This window comes from Felis catus, chromosome F2, assembly GCF_018350175.1.
Source record: "Felis catus isolate Fca126 chromosome F2, F.catus_Fca126_mat1.0, whole genome shotgun sequence".
Classification (NCBI taxonomy): domain Eukaryota; kingdom Metazoa; phylum Chordata; class Mammalia; order Carnivora; family Felidae; genus Felis; species Felis catus.
This window is the reverse complement of record NC_058385.1, coordinates 5,970,964-5,987,838: the sequence shown is the minus strand read 5'-3', so window position 1 is coordinate 5,987,838 and position 16,875 is coordinate 5,970,964. Positions and strand designations below refer to the sequence as shown.

At 44.1% G+C, this 16,875-nt stretch overlaps 1 pseudogene; it reads right to left on the bottom strand.

Moving 5' to 3' along the window:
* Positions 1–15,587: 15,587 nt before the first annotated feature.
* LOC101094477 lies at positions 15,588–16,563 on the bottom strand (annotated as a pseudogene).
* Positions 16,564–16,875: the final 312 nt, after the last annotated feature.

Here is a 16,875-nt window from a genome sequence, read left to right as displayed (position 1 = left end):
GAAATCCAAAGCCCCCGTGTTGTAGGAGGACAATTTGGTGCCCGCTCTACTGAATGTGTCCTTTAAAATTGGCTCTAAGCTCAGTTAAAGGTCAAGAGTGCTCTGCATATATAATGCAAGTAGGTGAAAGAAAAGGTCTTCTTATAGTGCACAAATGACCTTTATGTCACTGCTATCAGAAAGCTACCAAACTGGGGCGCCCGTGTGGCTCAGTCGGTTAAGCATCTGACTTCCGACTTCAGCTCAGGTCATGATCTCACGGCTTGTGGATTTGACCCCTGCATCAGGCTCTGTGCTGACAGCTCAGAGCCTGGAGCTGCTTCGGATTCTGCGTCTCCCTCTCTCTCTGCCCCTCCCCTGCTCGCTCTGTCTCTCTCAAAAAATAAAGAAACATTAAAAATTTTAAAAAAAAGACTGTAAACCACAAGGGTGATCTCAGGTTCAGTGTCACAGGCACCATCTTGGAAGACACTGCTGGTCAGGGAGGAAGAGGTCCCAGGGCCCTGGTCATGCTCTCTGCCTACCCTTTACCACGGCAAGGCTTTCATGCCTTAAGACACAGCAGTGGAGGGCGACAAATGTCCCGCAGTCGACTAGCTATTGCCTTGGCAAAAATGATCGTTTCCTTTTTGCATTTAGAGGGTAGCTTGGGAGCAAAAAGAGGAACCCATCGTGTACCTGTGTGGATTTGGTTTCAAATATTTAGTAATAAATCTGCGAAAACGTTATCTCTTTACCAGGCGTTTTCTGTACGAGACCCTAGGACTGGCAAACGAAGAACCCCAAACTGAGTAGCTTCGAACAACAAAGACTATTGTCTCACAGGTTTGGAGACAAGAAGTTTGAAATCAAGGCACTGGCAGAACCAATGGCCAAAGCTTCTCTCTGGAGAAGCCGCTAGGGGAGGCTCCCTCCTTGCCTCTTCCTAGCCGTTGTGGCTGCTGGAGATCCTTGGTGTTCCTTGAATTGAGGACAATCACATGGCCTTCCTCCCGTGTGTCATTTTGTCTGTGTTTTCTCCTCTTGTAAAAACACCAGGCGCAGTGGATTTCTGGGTTACTCTAATCCACTTACACCTCATCTTAACTTGACTGCATCTGCAAAAGCCCTATTTTCTTTCTTTTTTTAATTTAAATTTTATTTTTTAAATGTACATCTAAGTTAGTTAGCATATAGTGTCACAACGATTTCAGTAGATTCCTTAGTGCTCCTTACCCAGTTAGCCCATCCCCCTTCCCACAACCCCTCCAGTAACCCTCTGTTCTCCATATTTAAGAGTCTCTTATCTTTTGTCCCCCTCCCTGTTTTAAATTATTTTTGCTTCCCTTCCCTTGTGTTCATCTGTTCTGTGTCTTAAAGTCCTCATACGAGTGAAGTCATGATTTTTGTCTTTCTCTGACTAATTTCACTTTGCATAATACCCTCCAGTTCCATGCACAGAGTTGCAAATGGCAAGATTTCATTCTTTTTGATTGCCGAGTAATACTCCATTGTATATATATACCATATCTTCTTTCTCCATTCATCCATCGATGGACATTGGGGCTCTTTCCATACTTTGGCTGTTGTTGATAGTGCTGCTATAAACATGGGGGTGCATGTGTCCCTTCGAAACAGCACACCCATAAATAAATACCGAGTAGTGCAATTGCTGGGTTGTAGGATAGCTATATTTTTGATTTTTGAGGAAACTCCCTACTGTTTTCCAGAGTGGCTGCACCAGCTTGCATTCCCACCAGCAGTGCAAGAGAGATCCTCTTTCTCCACATCCTCGCCAACATCTGTTGTTGCCTGAGTTGTTAATGTTGGCCATTCTGACAAGCGTGAGGTGGTATCTCCTCGCGGTTTTGATTTGTATTTCCCTGAGGATGAGTGATGTTGAGCATCTTTTCATGTGTCTGTTGGCCATCTGGATGTCTTCTTTGGAGAAGTGTCTATTCGTGTCTTTTGGCCATTTCTTCATTGGATTATTTGTTTTTTTAGGTGTTGAGTTTGATAAGTTCTTTATAGATTTTGGATACTAACCCTTTATCTGACATGTCTTTTCCAAATATCTTCTCCCATTCCATCGGTTGCCTTTTAGTTTTGCTGATTGTTTCCTTCACTGTGCAGAAGCTTTTTATTGTGATGAGGTCCCAATAGTTCATTTTTGCTTTTGTTTCCCTTGCCTCTGGAGATGTGTTGAGTAAGAAGTTGCTGCATATATGAAAGACCCAACACTAATATCATCCTCAATGGGGAAAAACTGAGAGCTTTCCCCCTAAGGTCAGGAACAAGACAGGGATATCCACTCTCACCACTGTTATTCAGCATAGTATTGGAAGTCTTAGCCTCTGCAATAGACAACACAAAGAAATAAAAGGCATCCAGATCGGCCAGGAGGAGGTCAAACTTTCACTCTTCTCAGATGACATGATACTCTATATGGAAAACCCAAAAGATTCTGCCACAAAACTGCTAGAACTGATTCATGAATTCAGCAAAGGTTCAGGATATAAAATCAATGCACAGAAATCGGTTGCCTTCCTATACACCAACAATGAAGCAACAGAAAGAGAAATCAAGGAATCGATCCCATTTACAATTACACCAAAACCCATAAAATAACTAGGAATAAATCTAACCAAAGGAGTGAAAAACATCTATACACTGAAAACTATCTTATGAAAGAAATTGAAGAAGACGCAAAAGCCCCATTTTCAAATAAGGTCATATTCTGGTGTTATGGGTAGACATGAAGTTTTGGGGGGACACTATGTGGAAGTTGGAGGGTTAAATAAATATTTACCCCTCAGGAATTGTGGTAGAGCAGAGCAAAAAGTCTAGGATCCAATTCTATTTTGTCACAGTGACCAAGAGAGCAGACCTTGGGAGCCATGACTGTGGTCAGCGATTATGGTCATCTCTGAGGACTCAGCTGACCAAAGCTTGCAAAGCAAACCCCGACATCTAACACGAATGGAAGACACTGAGAGCTGTGTCAACACCATCACAAAATGCCACTGGCTTACTCAGGCTCCAGCGGTGAAAAATTTTTAAAGGTTAAGTTGAAGGAGTAAAGTTTGAGAAAGATCTAGAGATCTTTGAAGATTGGACTTTGAAATTTCAAATGGTTGACTTTTAGCCACTAATATTCAGAAACAATTGCCAATAGTTCTGTCACCAGACTGCTTGCTGGCTTGCAGCCTGCGACTATACATAAAAAAAGGAAAGATCTGTATTGATTTATTTTCGTATTCAGTGACCTGATAAAGCATAACAAACAGGAAAACAGGAAGGGCATGGCTGAATTTCATGTGCTTCTGTGTTGGTTCCCAAGGCTATTTGATATGACTGGGTACCTTGTTATTTTTTTTTTAATGTGAATCTGGCAGCCTCAACAATTTCCTAAATGTAACTCCAAGCTGCATGGCATCTGGTGATTAGGAGGCTGCTGGTTAGTACAAGTTCCAGAGACACCACAGTAATGTAATAGGTTTATATGTAAATTTTTCCGCTTCCTGCCTCTTTGTGCATAGTAGAGGACCCGTGTTGTATTTTCATCATTATTTCTATGCAATATGGTGAACCTATCAAAATTCCGTCCAGCAAAATACCAGAGGCTGTCTTGTGGCATCTCCATTTTGCATTTTGGGCCCTGTGGGCACCTGCTTCCTCACCAGGAGTTCAGTAAATCAATACACATGGTATATATCAAGTATTGATCTGGGGGGAACAACTCTCTTTTCTGTTATCGCTACGGACGAGCTACGCGACCAGGTGGAGGTCAAGAAGGAAGCTCAATCCCCGATTTTGAGATGCGTTTTTAGGGGCCAGAGGAAGCTCGGGTCAAAAAAGATGTCAGTGAGCTATATACAACAGATAGGGGACCCCTCCCCCTTCCTAATTATTTAGAGCAACAGTGGCGATAGAGTATGTGCAAAGGTCAGCGCTGCTGATGTTTGAGCCCTCTTCGACCTTCCTCCCAGACACTGGACACCCGGCCCGGCTGACAAGGAGCAGGATTACAAGTCTGCTTCTGGGAATACCCATTTGTGTTTTGAAAGGTGATCCTCTGCCGCGGAGTTACATCGCTTGCTTGAAGGAGAAACAATTATTTATCAGTACCTCCACTCCAAGGAAGGAAGAGGCAGAATTAGTGCAATACTCAGGAGTCTAGACCCTGGAGCCAAAATGCCCGACTTTGAATCCCAGGGTGGCCGCTGAGCTGTCTTACCTGTGGGCTGTGTCCTTATGTGTTACATAAGGACACTATCAGTACCCACGCGGTAGAACGATACGCAAGTTAGAGTGGCACGGACTAAGGCAGTACTAACTAATACACCAATCTCTCTCATATAATAAGAAGTATATTCTGAGCTCACAAGAAGTCCAAGACAAATATTTCTGATAGGCCAGCATAGGTCAGGGCATCACCCGCAACAGAAGGCACCAAGGTTCTGAGGTTTCCATCCAGTCTCATGCGGGAAAGGTGCCTACGGGCCAGGCCTCCTAATGGTAGCCATCGCTTCCACTCCCAGTCCATTGGCCAGGCTCAGTCATGTGACTACAGGCAAGCACACGCTTGGTTGGAAACGATCTGCACCAACAGGGAGATGACAAAGTGGATTGGTGCGCAACTGGCCTCTGTCACATGACTTACCAAATTGCATGGGTTAACACGTACAAGGTGCTTGAAGTTATGTTAGGCGCCTTAAACACTGTGGACGTGCACGTACAATTTTTCCTGATAATTATAAAAAAAATTTTTTTTTAACATTTATTTATTTTTGAGACAGAGAGAGACAGAGCATGAATGGGGGAGGGTCAGAGAGAGGGAGACACAGAATCTGAAACAGGCTCTGGGCTCTGAGCTGTCAGCACAGAGCCCAACGCGGGGCTCGAACTCACGGACCGCGAGATCGTGACCTGAGCCCAAGTCGGCCGCTCAACCGACTGAGCCACCCAGGCGCCCCAATTATAAAAATTTTCAAATGTACAAAAAGTTGAACCAGTTTTATATCCATCACGTAGGCTCTACATTAATAATTTATTCTATTTGTTTTATTAAATCTATCTATCTGTCCTGATCTCCATCCATCAATCTATCTCATTTTTACGTCTACCACTATAAGCTGCTTCAGTACATGCCTCCCCTAGATACTTCAACATACATGACATCCATTAAGAGCTCAAGATCTGTTTACGATTTTTTTCTTTTGAGGGTTTTTTTTTTCCTTTTCTTAAGGGCAGCATGCTTTGAGTTTTGATAAATACATGTCCCAGTGTAACCAAACCTCTGTTAATAAATAGAATATTGGTATCATGTTAGAGAGTCCTTCTTGGCCTTTCTCAACTTCCAATCCCTTCAAGGCAATCACTGTTTTATTTGCCACCATAAATTACTTTTGCATGTTCTAGAACTTCAGAGAAATAGGATGATTCGGTGGCAGGTTTTTGTGTAATCCCTCTTTCATTTAGCATAGTCTTTTTTGGGTTTTATTCATGTTGTTATGTGTATTGATAGTGGTATCAGTGAGCGGGTATTCCACTGTTTGAGTATATCAGGTTTTTTTTTTTTCCATTTTCCTTTTCTTGGGCACGTGAGCTATTATGAATTGTCATAAACATTCTTGTGCATGTCCTTTTGTGGGCATGTGGATTTATTTGTTTTGAGTAACCCAAGGAGTAAAAGTGCTGGGTGATAGGGCTGGTGTAGGTTTAGTTTTATGAGAAGCTTCATGTAGATGGTGCTTTGAAAAATAAAGAATAGATTGTAAGCAAAATAATTTCCGTGAGGCTAGGGATCCTTTTCACTGGCTGGGTATTGGAATCTTCCACGAGACATAAAAAATAATAGATACCAAGCCCTGTTCCGAAATCAACGTGGAGGAATACAGTGAGAGGTCCTTGTATTTCTTTTTTTTCAGCATTTATTTATTTTTTGGGACAGAGAGAGACAGAGCATGAACGGGGCAGGGGCAGAGAGAGAGGGAGACACAGAATCGGAAACAGGCTCCAGGCTCTGAGCCACCAGCCCAGAGCCCGACGCGGGGCTCGAACTCACGGACCGTGAGATCGTGACCTGGCTGAAGTCGGACGCTTAACCGACTGCGCCACCCAGGCGCCCCAAGGTCCTTGTATATCTAAAGCACCACAGGAAATTTTGCGGTGTGGTTGGTGTTAAGGGCTCTGGGTCTCAATGAGTTTAATGATGAGACGAGGTTTACCCATCTGTGTATCTCAAAGACTAGCATGGTGTAGAATCCATGGAATATGTGTGACAAGTATTTGTTGAACTGACATGTTAAACATTGTGGCTTGAATATTAAGTATGCTTACTCTGCCTTAATGAATACATCAAATATTAGGTATGGAAAATCGAAGTGCCCAAATAAGTTCAATGAAGAGTCTTATGTGGCACAAGTACTTTACATTTGTATTTTCAGGGTTAACAAGCAACAATTAAACTCTTTATTTTCTCCCTAGAACCTGGAAAAGCACCTTGTACTTAGCAGGTGCTAAAAACAAACAAACAAACAAACAAACAAACAAACAACTTCTCTAATGAATAAACAAATAAAATGGAGTGGTTCTTATATTCATTTTAGTATAGAGAATGCACACTTAAATTTTGAGAATGTACAGTTCTTCTAGAACATTAGTATGGTTTTAATTTTAAACAGATTAAAGTCACAAGCCAGAAAAAAGGTCCAAGCTTCATTATATTAATTCCTGTGAGTCTAAAGACCAGGGAGAAATCTTAAAGGTCCAGCCAACTAACAGTCCATGGGTTCAACATTGAATTCAGCTCTGGAGGGTCGATTACATGTCTATGTCAACCACATGTTCTGAATATTTCCAAGAGGGTCTCCATCTTAAATTTCAGGTTAGATCTTATGCCTGTAGATTCAGAGGAGGCGGTCACTCTTTTCCTGACATGACATGGATCCAGGTGGAATAATCATTGTGAAATCTCATACGTTCAGACCGACTCTATCGGCCCACCTCCTGCCCTTCCCTTCGTGTTGTCTCCTCCCCAAATTTCTCATTCCCTAGGAATCTTTCCATCCCATCTCCCACCCAATTCACCTCAGTATTCCAGAAAATATCGCACTGACACTTTGTATTTATTCTCATTCTCTTTCTTAGTAAAACCAGGCCAGAACTATAACGCCATACCAATAGGTTCCCATTTAGTTTGCTAGAGATATTAGGAGTCATTTTTGGAGGATTATGACTAAGAAGATTCAAACCATTTTGTTTCTTTTTTTCAAACTATTTGTACAGGAGCTCATTAGGTTGTGCCCAAGGCATGCTTTTTGTATTTCCTTTCTTTGTACTTTCTTTGTACTTTGTTTGTAACAGACAAACGTTTGTTAAATAAATGAACGAACAAGCCAAGGGGTTGTGTGAAGGAGAAAATGCCCTGGAAAATGAGGATAGTGACTACATCTCAGGATGATTATAAAGAGATAATGAGATGATTTCTATTGAGATGATTTATAAACAATCAAGCTCTATACAAACAAAAAAAAAAAATCCAAAAAGCAGAAACCAGTTGTTGTGAACTGTCCACGGGTTAGCAACCAAGAAACTTTCCTGAATACCAAAATTAAGACTCCCTATTGTCTTTGTTTTATAGTGAATTAAGGAGCCTGTCGAGGGCCAATTACTGCCTTTTGGGAGGAAACTATGCTTCAACTAAAGTCTGTGTGACCTAAGGGAAGAAGTAAATTCAGAAACTCTAATCTCACAGCATTGAGCTCTGTTACCAATATCTGTCTTGATCTGTATGTCAGATACACTCGGTAAATGTTAAACCAAAATCCAGGCAGATTTTTCTGGGCTACAGTTCAACAACTTTTTGTCAAGCCCAAGGTTTTCCTTCTTGAACACAAAACACTTTCTTAATGACATCATCATCTGTGAAAAAGCAATCTTCTTTTTCTTTCTTTTTTTTTTTAACTTTTTTTTCAACGTTTATTTATTTTTGGGACAGAGAGAGACAGAGCATGAACGGGGGAGGGGCAGAGAGAGAGGGAGACACAGAATCGGAAACAGGCTCCAGGCTCTGAGCCATCAGCCCAGAGCCCGACGGGGCTCGAACTCACGGACCGAGAGATCGTGACCTGGCTGAAGTCGGACGCTCAACCGACTGCGCCACCCAGGCGCCCCAACAATCTTCTTTTTCTGAGAAAATCTTTTTTGGGGGTGGGGGGGCCGAAATCTTCTGTTCGTTGTTAAAGGCCCCAGCCCATTAAATGATCTGGATGATTGATTACCTGCTGAGATTTTTCTGCACTGTTTGCCCTTAAATGTGTGCTGCATTGTAGGGCCCATAGACTTAAGGTTCGTTTTGCCCGGAACAATTTTATAGTGAAACAGAGCACGATAATAAAGAAATCGTGAGCTTTGTCGCTGCCAGCACACCGCCGAAATTCTAGGCTTTTATTGCTCAGTTAAACTTCGTTTCACCTTAAGGTCTGTGAATGTGAAATCTCACGCACACTTTGTATATCGAGAGACTGTTGCCTGCCGACTTCATTAGTGGTGGAGCAAACAGTCTTATGTAAAGTACGAGGTCCATGCAGCATATGGATGTGAGCACGTAGGTTTTTGCTAGTCCGTGGTAAATCATAAGCAGTTAACCAAAACCTTGAACTCTTTAAATGTATATTTATCCTCTCCAAAAAGGACTTTCTCGGTTTCCAAGACCCCCCGTGGTCCTGGCTCTCCTGCCTCTCCAGGCTCTAGTGGGCTCGATTCGATTTGCAAGAACCAGGAGGTTTCGCAGAGAAAACCCGAGAGAAAGGCTACCCCTCACTGGATTCTTTTGCTGATTTTATTCTAGCGTGCCCACCGTTTTCGCATGCTCTATTTTCCCCCTGGAATGCAGGTCAGTACTCTGCGCCTGTCGTCCCTCCCCCCCCCCCCCGCCTTGACCCTACTTGTACAAGTTCCTTTCACCTTAAAAATTCTGCAAAAGACCGTGTTTCCCCCCCCCCCCCCCCCCCCCGCTGCCTTCCATTTAAAGAGCTCTATTATTCTGCACAGCCTGGTTTCTGCCCCACCACTCTGGTTCCACACGGCATGCCACAGGACAAAAGGCCCTAAGAGATCACTTGGTAGCTCCCCTTTCACTGAAGAGGAAGGTTAAGGCCCCAGCGAAGCTGTTTCTTCCCCCAGCAGTCAATGTGGGTGATGAGCTCCTGGGCATCCTCAGGACCCACCCGGGCTCACCTACTTAGCTACTTGCTGCTTGATCTGACGGCTTTTTGTCCCTTCTTTGTTCCTGCTGCCCTCCCCGCATGGAGCTGCCCCCTCTCAGTCCCGATTCTGCTCTTCCTTGCCGTGTGTGCTCCCCCCACCTGCAGGCCTTCCCCTCAAGGCTGCTTCTCTGTGTCTCCATCCCCCTGCCCCCGTAACTGAGCGTCTCTCTCGGCTCTTCTGGATGGATCCCCCAAACACCACCTGGGGCTTTGACTCATCTCTGTAGTTTCAAATCCCAGTATCTCTGACTCACTCGTTTCTTCTTGCCAAACCCTCTCTCCAGAAATACTTCCTATTGCTGGCCCAGTTACCATAACACCCCAGTCAGCAAGGCTTCAATGCTCTGTGGGAGCTTCCACAGGGCCTTTGCTTCTCCACAGCCTGTCACCAAGACCTCTTGACCTGTCCTTTGTTGTGTGACTTCAATCCTCTCTTCTTTTCAAACCCTGTAGTTCAAACTCTCATTTCGTGTTTGCTCACTTTAGGTCCTTCCCGTTGAGCTGCTTAATTCGTGTTACTTCCGTCCCCTCTCCCTGTGACACAAGAATTGCCCTTGTACTGCCCAGTTGCTGTGGGACCTCAACACTGTCACCTGCCTGGGGCACCTGTTCGCACACCTCACAGCATCCTGGATACAAACCTGGATGGAACTGTGGTCTATGGTGATTTGTACTTGGCAATGACTCTCCTAAGGACCTCGTCACTCTCCAGCCCTGCTTTACCAGGAACTGATATTACCCTGAGCAGCAGTGAAGATTAGTCAGTTATGACAATATCTTCCTCTCTAGTCTCATCCTGGTTGAAATCCTCACCACCTTAGCGAGACCTCCTCAGTAGGTCAGGTCTGGTCCAGCCCCTGGGGCTGCTTTGATCTCCCCTCTCCCTTCCATTTTCCAGCTCTCCGGACGGTCTCCTCACAGCCCCGCAATCTTCCACTCTCTTGTGCACAGTGACAGTGATGTATTGTTTTCACCGATCGAATGTGAACCTGCCAGGGTAAAGGATGTGATTTTCAAGCCTGGCTATGTATCACGCTCACCTGAGAAACCTCAAACTACGGATGACAAGCCTATGCTGACGTCCTACCGAAATGTAGGACCACCGAGCAAGACTCTTTTGAGTCCCCCAGGCTTGTGCATAATGAACAATAATTATTCATGACTCTCCCGGTTTCCCGTTTCAAGTCTCCAATGAACTCTTAAATTACTAGGCTGTGTAAACCACCTGGCCCAATGCCTGACACATAACAGGTATTCGGTGAATGCGAATTAATTTCCCTCTTCCTTATTTTAGTCAGCACATGCTTTATAGCCTTCATTTGTTTAAATAAACATTTTAAATAGATTTTTATTTCCCGTGTTTCTTCCTGTTCTGTATATTTATGGCTTCTTCAGCCAAAGGTTCTCTGGCTTACTCTTGACCTTCAATTACCCCTCCCAGACTCTTTCTTTGACATTTTAATATTAAGCTCATTTGCCAGCCTTTATATTTCTCAAACTTCTATACAATTATATATTCTGCCACCCACTCTTTTTCTATTTTTAGCCATAATCCTTGCTTCTTTATTTTTTGCTCTAATTTTCTTCCAGTAAGTAGTGAACTAGACCTTGAAATCTCAGAGCCATTGGTTTGCTGTGTTTTTACAAGGTTTTAATGTCTTTAAATTACCTTTGTTGACCATTATTGGAAGACCTTAGAACTTCTTTAGAGTTAAGTTTTCTGTCTGGAACAGCCTGTAGAGGTAGAAAAGGTAGATGAGAATTTCAAAGCTAAAAGAGATCTTGGATTTTATCAGCTTACTTGCTTCATTTTACACAGAGAGCAACAGAGATCCCTAGATAAAGTGAGCTACCAAAGGTTATATTAATACCTAGGAACAGACTTGCTTTTTGTGGGATTTGGTAGAGGGGATACTCACTCATGTTTAATTGTGACATTTTATTTTTTTAAGTTTATTTGTTAAGTGTATTTTTTTAAATTTTTTTTAACGTTTTATTTATTTTTGAGACAGAGAGAGACAGAGCATGAATGGGGGAGGGGCAGAGAGAGAGGGAGACACAGAATCGGAAGCAGGCTCCAGGCTCTGAGCCATCAGCCCAGAGCCCGACGCGGGGCTCGAACTCACGGACTGCGAGATTGTGACCTGAGCTGAAGTCGGCTGCTAAACCGACTGAGCCACCCAGGCGCCCCATGTTTAGTGTATTTTTGACAGAGGGCATGAATGTACATGTGAGCAGAAGAGGGGCAGAGACACAGGGAAACCGATCAGAGAGTTTCACGTGGGGCTTGAACTCACAAGTGAACGAACCTTGAGATCATGACCTGAGCCCAAATTGGACAGTTGGCTTAACCGACCGAGCCACCTGGACGTCTCTTAATTGTGACGTTTTAAAATTATGCACTTGTTTGGATATCTGCCCGCCTTCACCCCTATGCTTCATTGCTTAAAGTGACAAGAAAAACACCAAGCAATCAGACGTTTGGGATATGAAAAGTTTACTCCTTGAATTTCTATTTATAGCCCCCAGTATTCCTTCGAAATACCAGATAGACCTGGTGATGGCTGGCAGTTAATTTCCAATTTCCAGCGTCGGAAAAGTTCAGCTTTTCTGAGCATTCTGTGTGCAGTGACGCTGGTACAGAATTGGTGCTTCCCCAAGCTGGGGGATTTTAATTTATTTTAATTTATTTAAATGTTTTAAATATAATTTATTGTGAAGTTAGCTAACATACAGTGTATACGGTGTGTTCTTGGTTTCGGGGGTAGATTCCCATGATTCATCGCTTCCATACAACACCCAGTGCTCATCCCAACAAGTGCCCTCCTCAATGCCCCTCACCCAATTTACCCACCCACCGTCCCACCCCCTTCCGCCCTGTTTGTTCTCTGTATTCATTCTTATTTTTTATTAGTAAAAAAAAAATTTCTTAATGTTTATTTATTTTTGGGAGAGAGACAGAGGATGAGCCAAGGAGGGGCAGAGAAAGAAGGAGACACAGAATCTGAAACAGGCTCCAGGCTCTGAGCTGTCAGCACAGAGCCCGACGCGGGGCTCAAACTCACGGACTGAACCCTGAGATCATGACCTGAGCTGAAGTCAGACGCTTAACCGACTGAGCCACCCAGGTGCTCCTATTCTCTGTATTTAAAAATCTCTTATGGTTTGCCTCCCTCTTTCACTTAGCATAATACCTTCCAGTTCCATCCACGTTGGTGCAAATGGCAAGAGTTCATTGTTTTTCACGGCCGAGTAGTATTCCATTCTTTATCCATTCGTCAGTTGATGGACATTGGAGAATTCTGAATGCATGAGTGAGCACACCTTTTCTCCTTCCAGGAGAAGCGAGAAAATCATTCCTCAAAGTCTAGCAGATCTCTCTGTGAGGAGGCTTTTCTTCGTGTTCCACCTCCTCGGGCTGCTCCCCACCCCTGCCCCAGTGGACCAAGGGAGACCAGACGCTAACCCCAGTTACACGCGTCTAGCAACAACTGAGATACTCCTCGCTCCCCACGTCCAGTGAATGAACTTCATAGTGTCAGAGAAGAAGAATTTCTTCTGCCCCTGAAGGTCCTTCTAGCTGAACTAAGCATCAAATTGACCTGAGACAGGTGAACAGAAGACCGAACTTAATTTCGTAGGTACCAGGAATCCACCCAGAATTTCATGTGTGTGTGGATTCCTAGTACATATGAAATTACGGGTGGAAGGATAGGCAGAGTGAAGTATATGTGTCATTCTGAGCTGAAGAGAAAGGGGGCAGGGGTCTGGAACTTCAGGGAAAGGAAAGGAGAGGGCTTCAGTGGAAGGTGCGAGAGAGGGAATGTGTGGTAAGCAAAAGTTTGCTGGGCCAGTTGGCAACAATACGACACAGAGGACGTTGACCAAACACGCCTTGCTGGGTTCCCCCAGGCTGCCTACCTGGCTCAGACCGTAATGCAGTTATCTATGGTGACAGAGTTGCGGGATTGTGGCCTGCAACGCTAAGCAAGAGGTCTTGAGATGTTTCACGGTGCCGCTTCGTAAGTTCACTTTAGTAGCACGGGCAGAAACAACTGCACTTTTGCTGTGCGAGGCTGGTGGTTATATGCCTCGTGCTCAAGGTGGGTGGGAGGGGGGATGTACAAGGAGTATTAGATCATAAATGTCTCCTGCAAATTTCGACTCGTAAAAATACTTTTGCAAGATTTCTCATTCAGTTTGTTGTTAACGATCAGTGAGATGTACAGGCAGTCGTGAGGCCCTTTAAGAAGGTAGCAACCAGCACGTATATGATCCTTTGGCAAGCTATTCAGGCTGTAGGTCAGCCTTCTGGGCTAAAGGTGAACATTTGTCTGCTTGTATCCCTCGCTCTCTTCCTGGAGCAAACCCTGGGCCTAAATTCTCTGGAGGCAGTTGAGAAGGACATAAAAATCTTTTCATGAATCTGCTGCATTTTGATTGTTTTTTTTTAAATTTATTTATTTTCTAATTTACACATAGCTAGCATATAGTACAACAATGATTTCAGGAGTAGATTCCTTAGTGCCTCTTCCCCATTGAGCCCATCCCCCCTCCCACAACCCCTCCAGTAACCCTCTGTTTGTTCTCCATATTTAAGAGTCTCTTCTGTTTTGTCCCCCTCCCTGTTTTTATATTATTTTCACTTCCTTTCCCTTATGTTCACCTATTTTGTATCTTAAAGTCCTCCTATGAGTGAAGTCGTGTGATATTTGTCTTTTTCTGACTAATTTCACTTAGCATAATACCCTCTAGTTCCATCCACGTAGCTGCAAATGGCAAGATTTCATTCTTTTTGATTGCTGAGTAGTACTCCATTGTATATATATATATATATATATATATATATATATATATACCATATCTTCTTTCTCCATTCATCCATCGATGGACATTGGGGCTCTTTCCATCCTTTGGCTATTGTTGATGGTGCTGCTATAAACATGGGGGTGCACGTGTCCCTTTGAAACAGCACACCTGTATCCCTCAGATAAATACCGAGTAGTGCAATTGCTGGGTCGTAGTGTAGTTCTAGTTTTAATCTTTTGAGGAACCTCCATACTGTTTCCAGAGTGGCTGCACCAGTTTGCATTCCCACCAACAAGGCAAAAGAGATCCTCTTTCTCCACATCCTCGCCAACATCTGTTGTTGCCTGAGTTGTTAATGTTAGCCATTCTGACAGGTGTGAGGTGGTCTCTCATTGTGGGTTTGATTTGTCTTTCCCTGATGATGAGTGACGTGGAGCATTTTATCATGTGTCAGTTGGCCATCTGGATGTCTTCTTTGGAGAAGTGTCTATTCGTGTCTTTTGGCCATTTCTTCGCTGGATTATTTGTTTTTTTGGGTGTTGAGTTTAACAAGTTCTTTATAGATTTCGGATACTAACCCTTTATCTGATATGCCATTTGCAAATATCTTCTCCCATCGGTTGCCTTTTAGATTTGCCGATTGTTTCCTTCACCGTGCAGAAGATTTTTATTTTGATGAGGTCCCAATAGTTCATTTTTGCTTTTGTTTCCTTTGCCTCTGGAGACCTGTTGAGTAAGAAGTTGCTGCGACCAAGATCAAAGAGGTTTTTGCCTGCTTTCTCCTTGAGGATTTTGATGGCTTCCTGTGTTACACTGAGGTCTTTCATCCATTTTGAGTTTATTTTTGGGTATGGTGTAAGAAAGTGGTCCAAGTTCATTCTTCTACAAGTCACTGTCCAGTTTTCCCAGCACCACTTGCTGAAGAGACTGACTTCATTCCACTGGATATTCCTCCTTTGTCAAAGATTAGTTGGCCATACGTTTGTGGGTCCTTTTCTGGGTTCTCTGTTTTGTTCCATTGATCTGAGTGTCTGTTTTTGTGCCAGTACCATGCTGTCTTGCTTTTTAACTTAAAATCATCTTCATCCCAAAGTGGCCTGTCTTGGGGCAGTCTGCCCTCAGCCCTTATAACAGAAAACCAACAGAAATAACAAATATATGGAATGAAGTGGCTTGAACTACAAAGTCCATTCATCCAAGGGTGGTGGGGGGTAGGAAGGGGAGGTGGGGCAGCCAATGGCATAGGGAGAGAAACAAGGTGTCATATCGGTCTAGACACAGAGGCCAGCAAATGTTAGAAAAGTGCTGGGGGAAACCTGGGACTTTTTCAGGTTCAGGGTGGTGTTAAAAATCCACATACGGGTGTCAGGAAGATTGTGCCTCGTGGTCACCAGAGACAAAAATCCCAGTTCCTCTGGAAGAAGGGAATATGCAGAGGCCCCTGGGCAGAGTAGGGTGAGGTAAACAGGGAGATGAACTGTCACAGGGTCCTTCCAATACAACCCCTCCCCTCTGGATGCAGGTGGCTCAGGAGTCAGCAGAGACCCACTTAATGAAAGGGACCCTTCGGAGGAGGAGCAGGGCTCGGGCAGACTGAAGGTAGAAGGCCCTGTGGATTTTCCAAGGAGACCACCAACAAGATGTATGGCTGGCTCTTTGCCATGCATTAAGTTGACGAGAGTAAATGAAGGAAGATAGAGAGGTAACGTACAGGGACTGTGTTCCTATGAGGAAAGCCAAGGGCAAGCCACATCCAAGCTAGTAAGGCAACGACTTTCTGACCGATAGCCACTGGTGGATTTTGATTCCTTTATTGAACTAGGATACCCAAAGCAGTTTAGTGAGTAGAGACAGACATATGCAGAAAACTAACCAGGGGACCAAAAATATGGTTGGGAAAGAGACACAACATCCCTTGCAAGAAGAAGACAATCAACAGAAAACTGTTGAAGAACACGTGAGCAACTGTTTTGCTGAAACCAGGGAATGGGGAACACTTTCTCCCTGATACCTCAAAAGCCAGATCAATTCTATCCTGAAACCAAATGACACTGGAAACTCTGCCAAGCACAGAGGGGGAGAACCCAAAGAACACTGGAAATTGATGTAAGAAAGAACTCCAGCCACGACCAAGACTCCAGGTAGCCATGGATCACTGATAACCTGTGCTGTCACTGGCTGAAGCCCAGGAATAAACACTTGATGAAACAAGTGGAGAACACATGAGAATACTCTGCCATTCCAAACAGAGCACTGGAAAATTCCGGTAACAATACCTGGTTCCCTCTCCTGCTCGTGCACTATACCTGCTCCCTCTACTGCGCCAAGGTACTACTTGCCTTTCTTCAATACTGCTCCTCCCTTTTGTCCTGGATTTGAGCATCTAGCTTTGAGATGGCACAAATAGCCCAGACGGACACTTCAGTTCCCTTGGCAAGGTCCTGGAGAAAGGTTTTGATGCTGTTGGCCATCTCGTCACACCAACACCATCAACTACACAGAAAAGAGAGGAGAATCCCTCAACCTCTCATCATGAACATTGGAGCCCTGTTGGCAGGACCCCAGCCTGGACCCTCACCCACTGCAGGCTGCTCACTTTCTCTCCACTTGGTGGCTTCTCCTGACACCATGTTCCCAGGGTCACACCCCCCGTCTAATGGTGGAGTGTCCTGGGTTTGGTCATTGGACTTCCTCCCTTTTCTATCTATACTTGTGCTCCTACTGGTCACACCAAGTACTGCACACTACATTAGTGTCATATACACTGATCATCCCCAACGATATCCTCAACCACACCTCTCTCCTAAGAGAATAC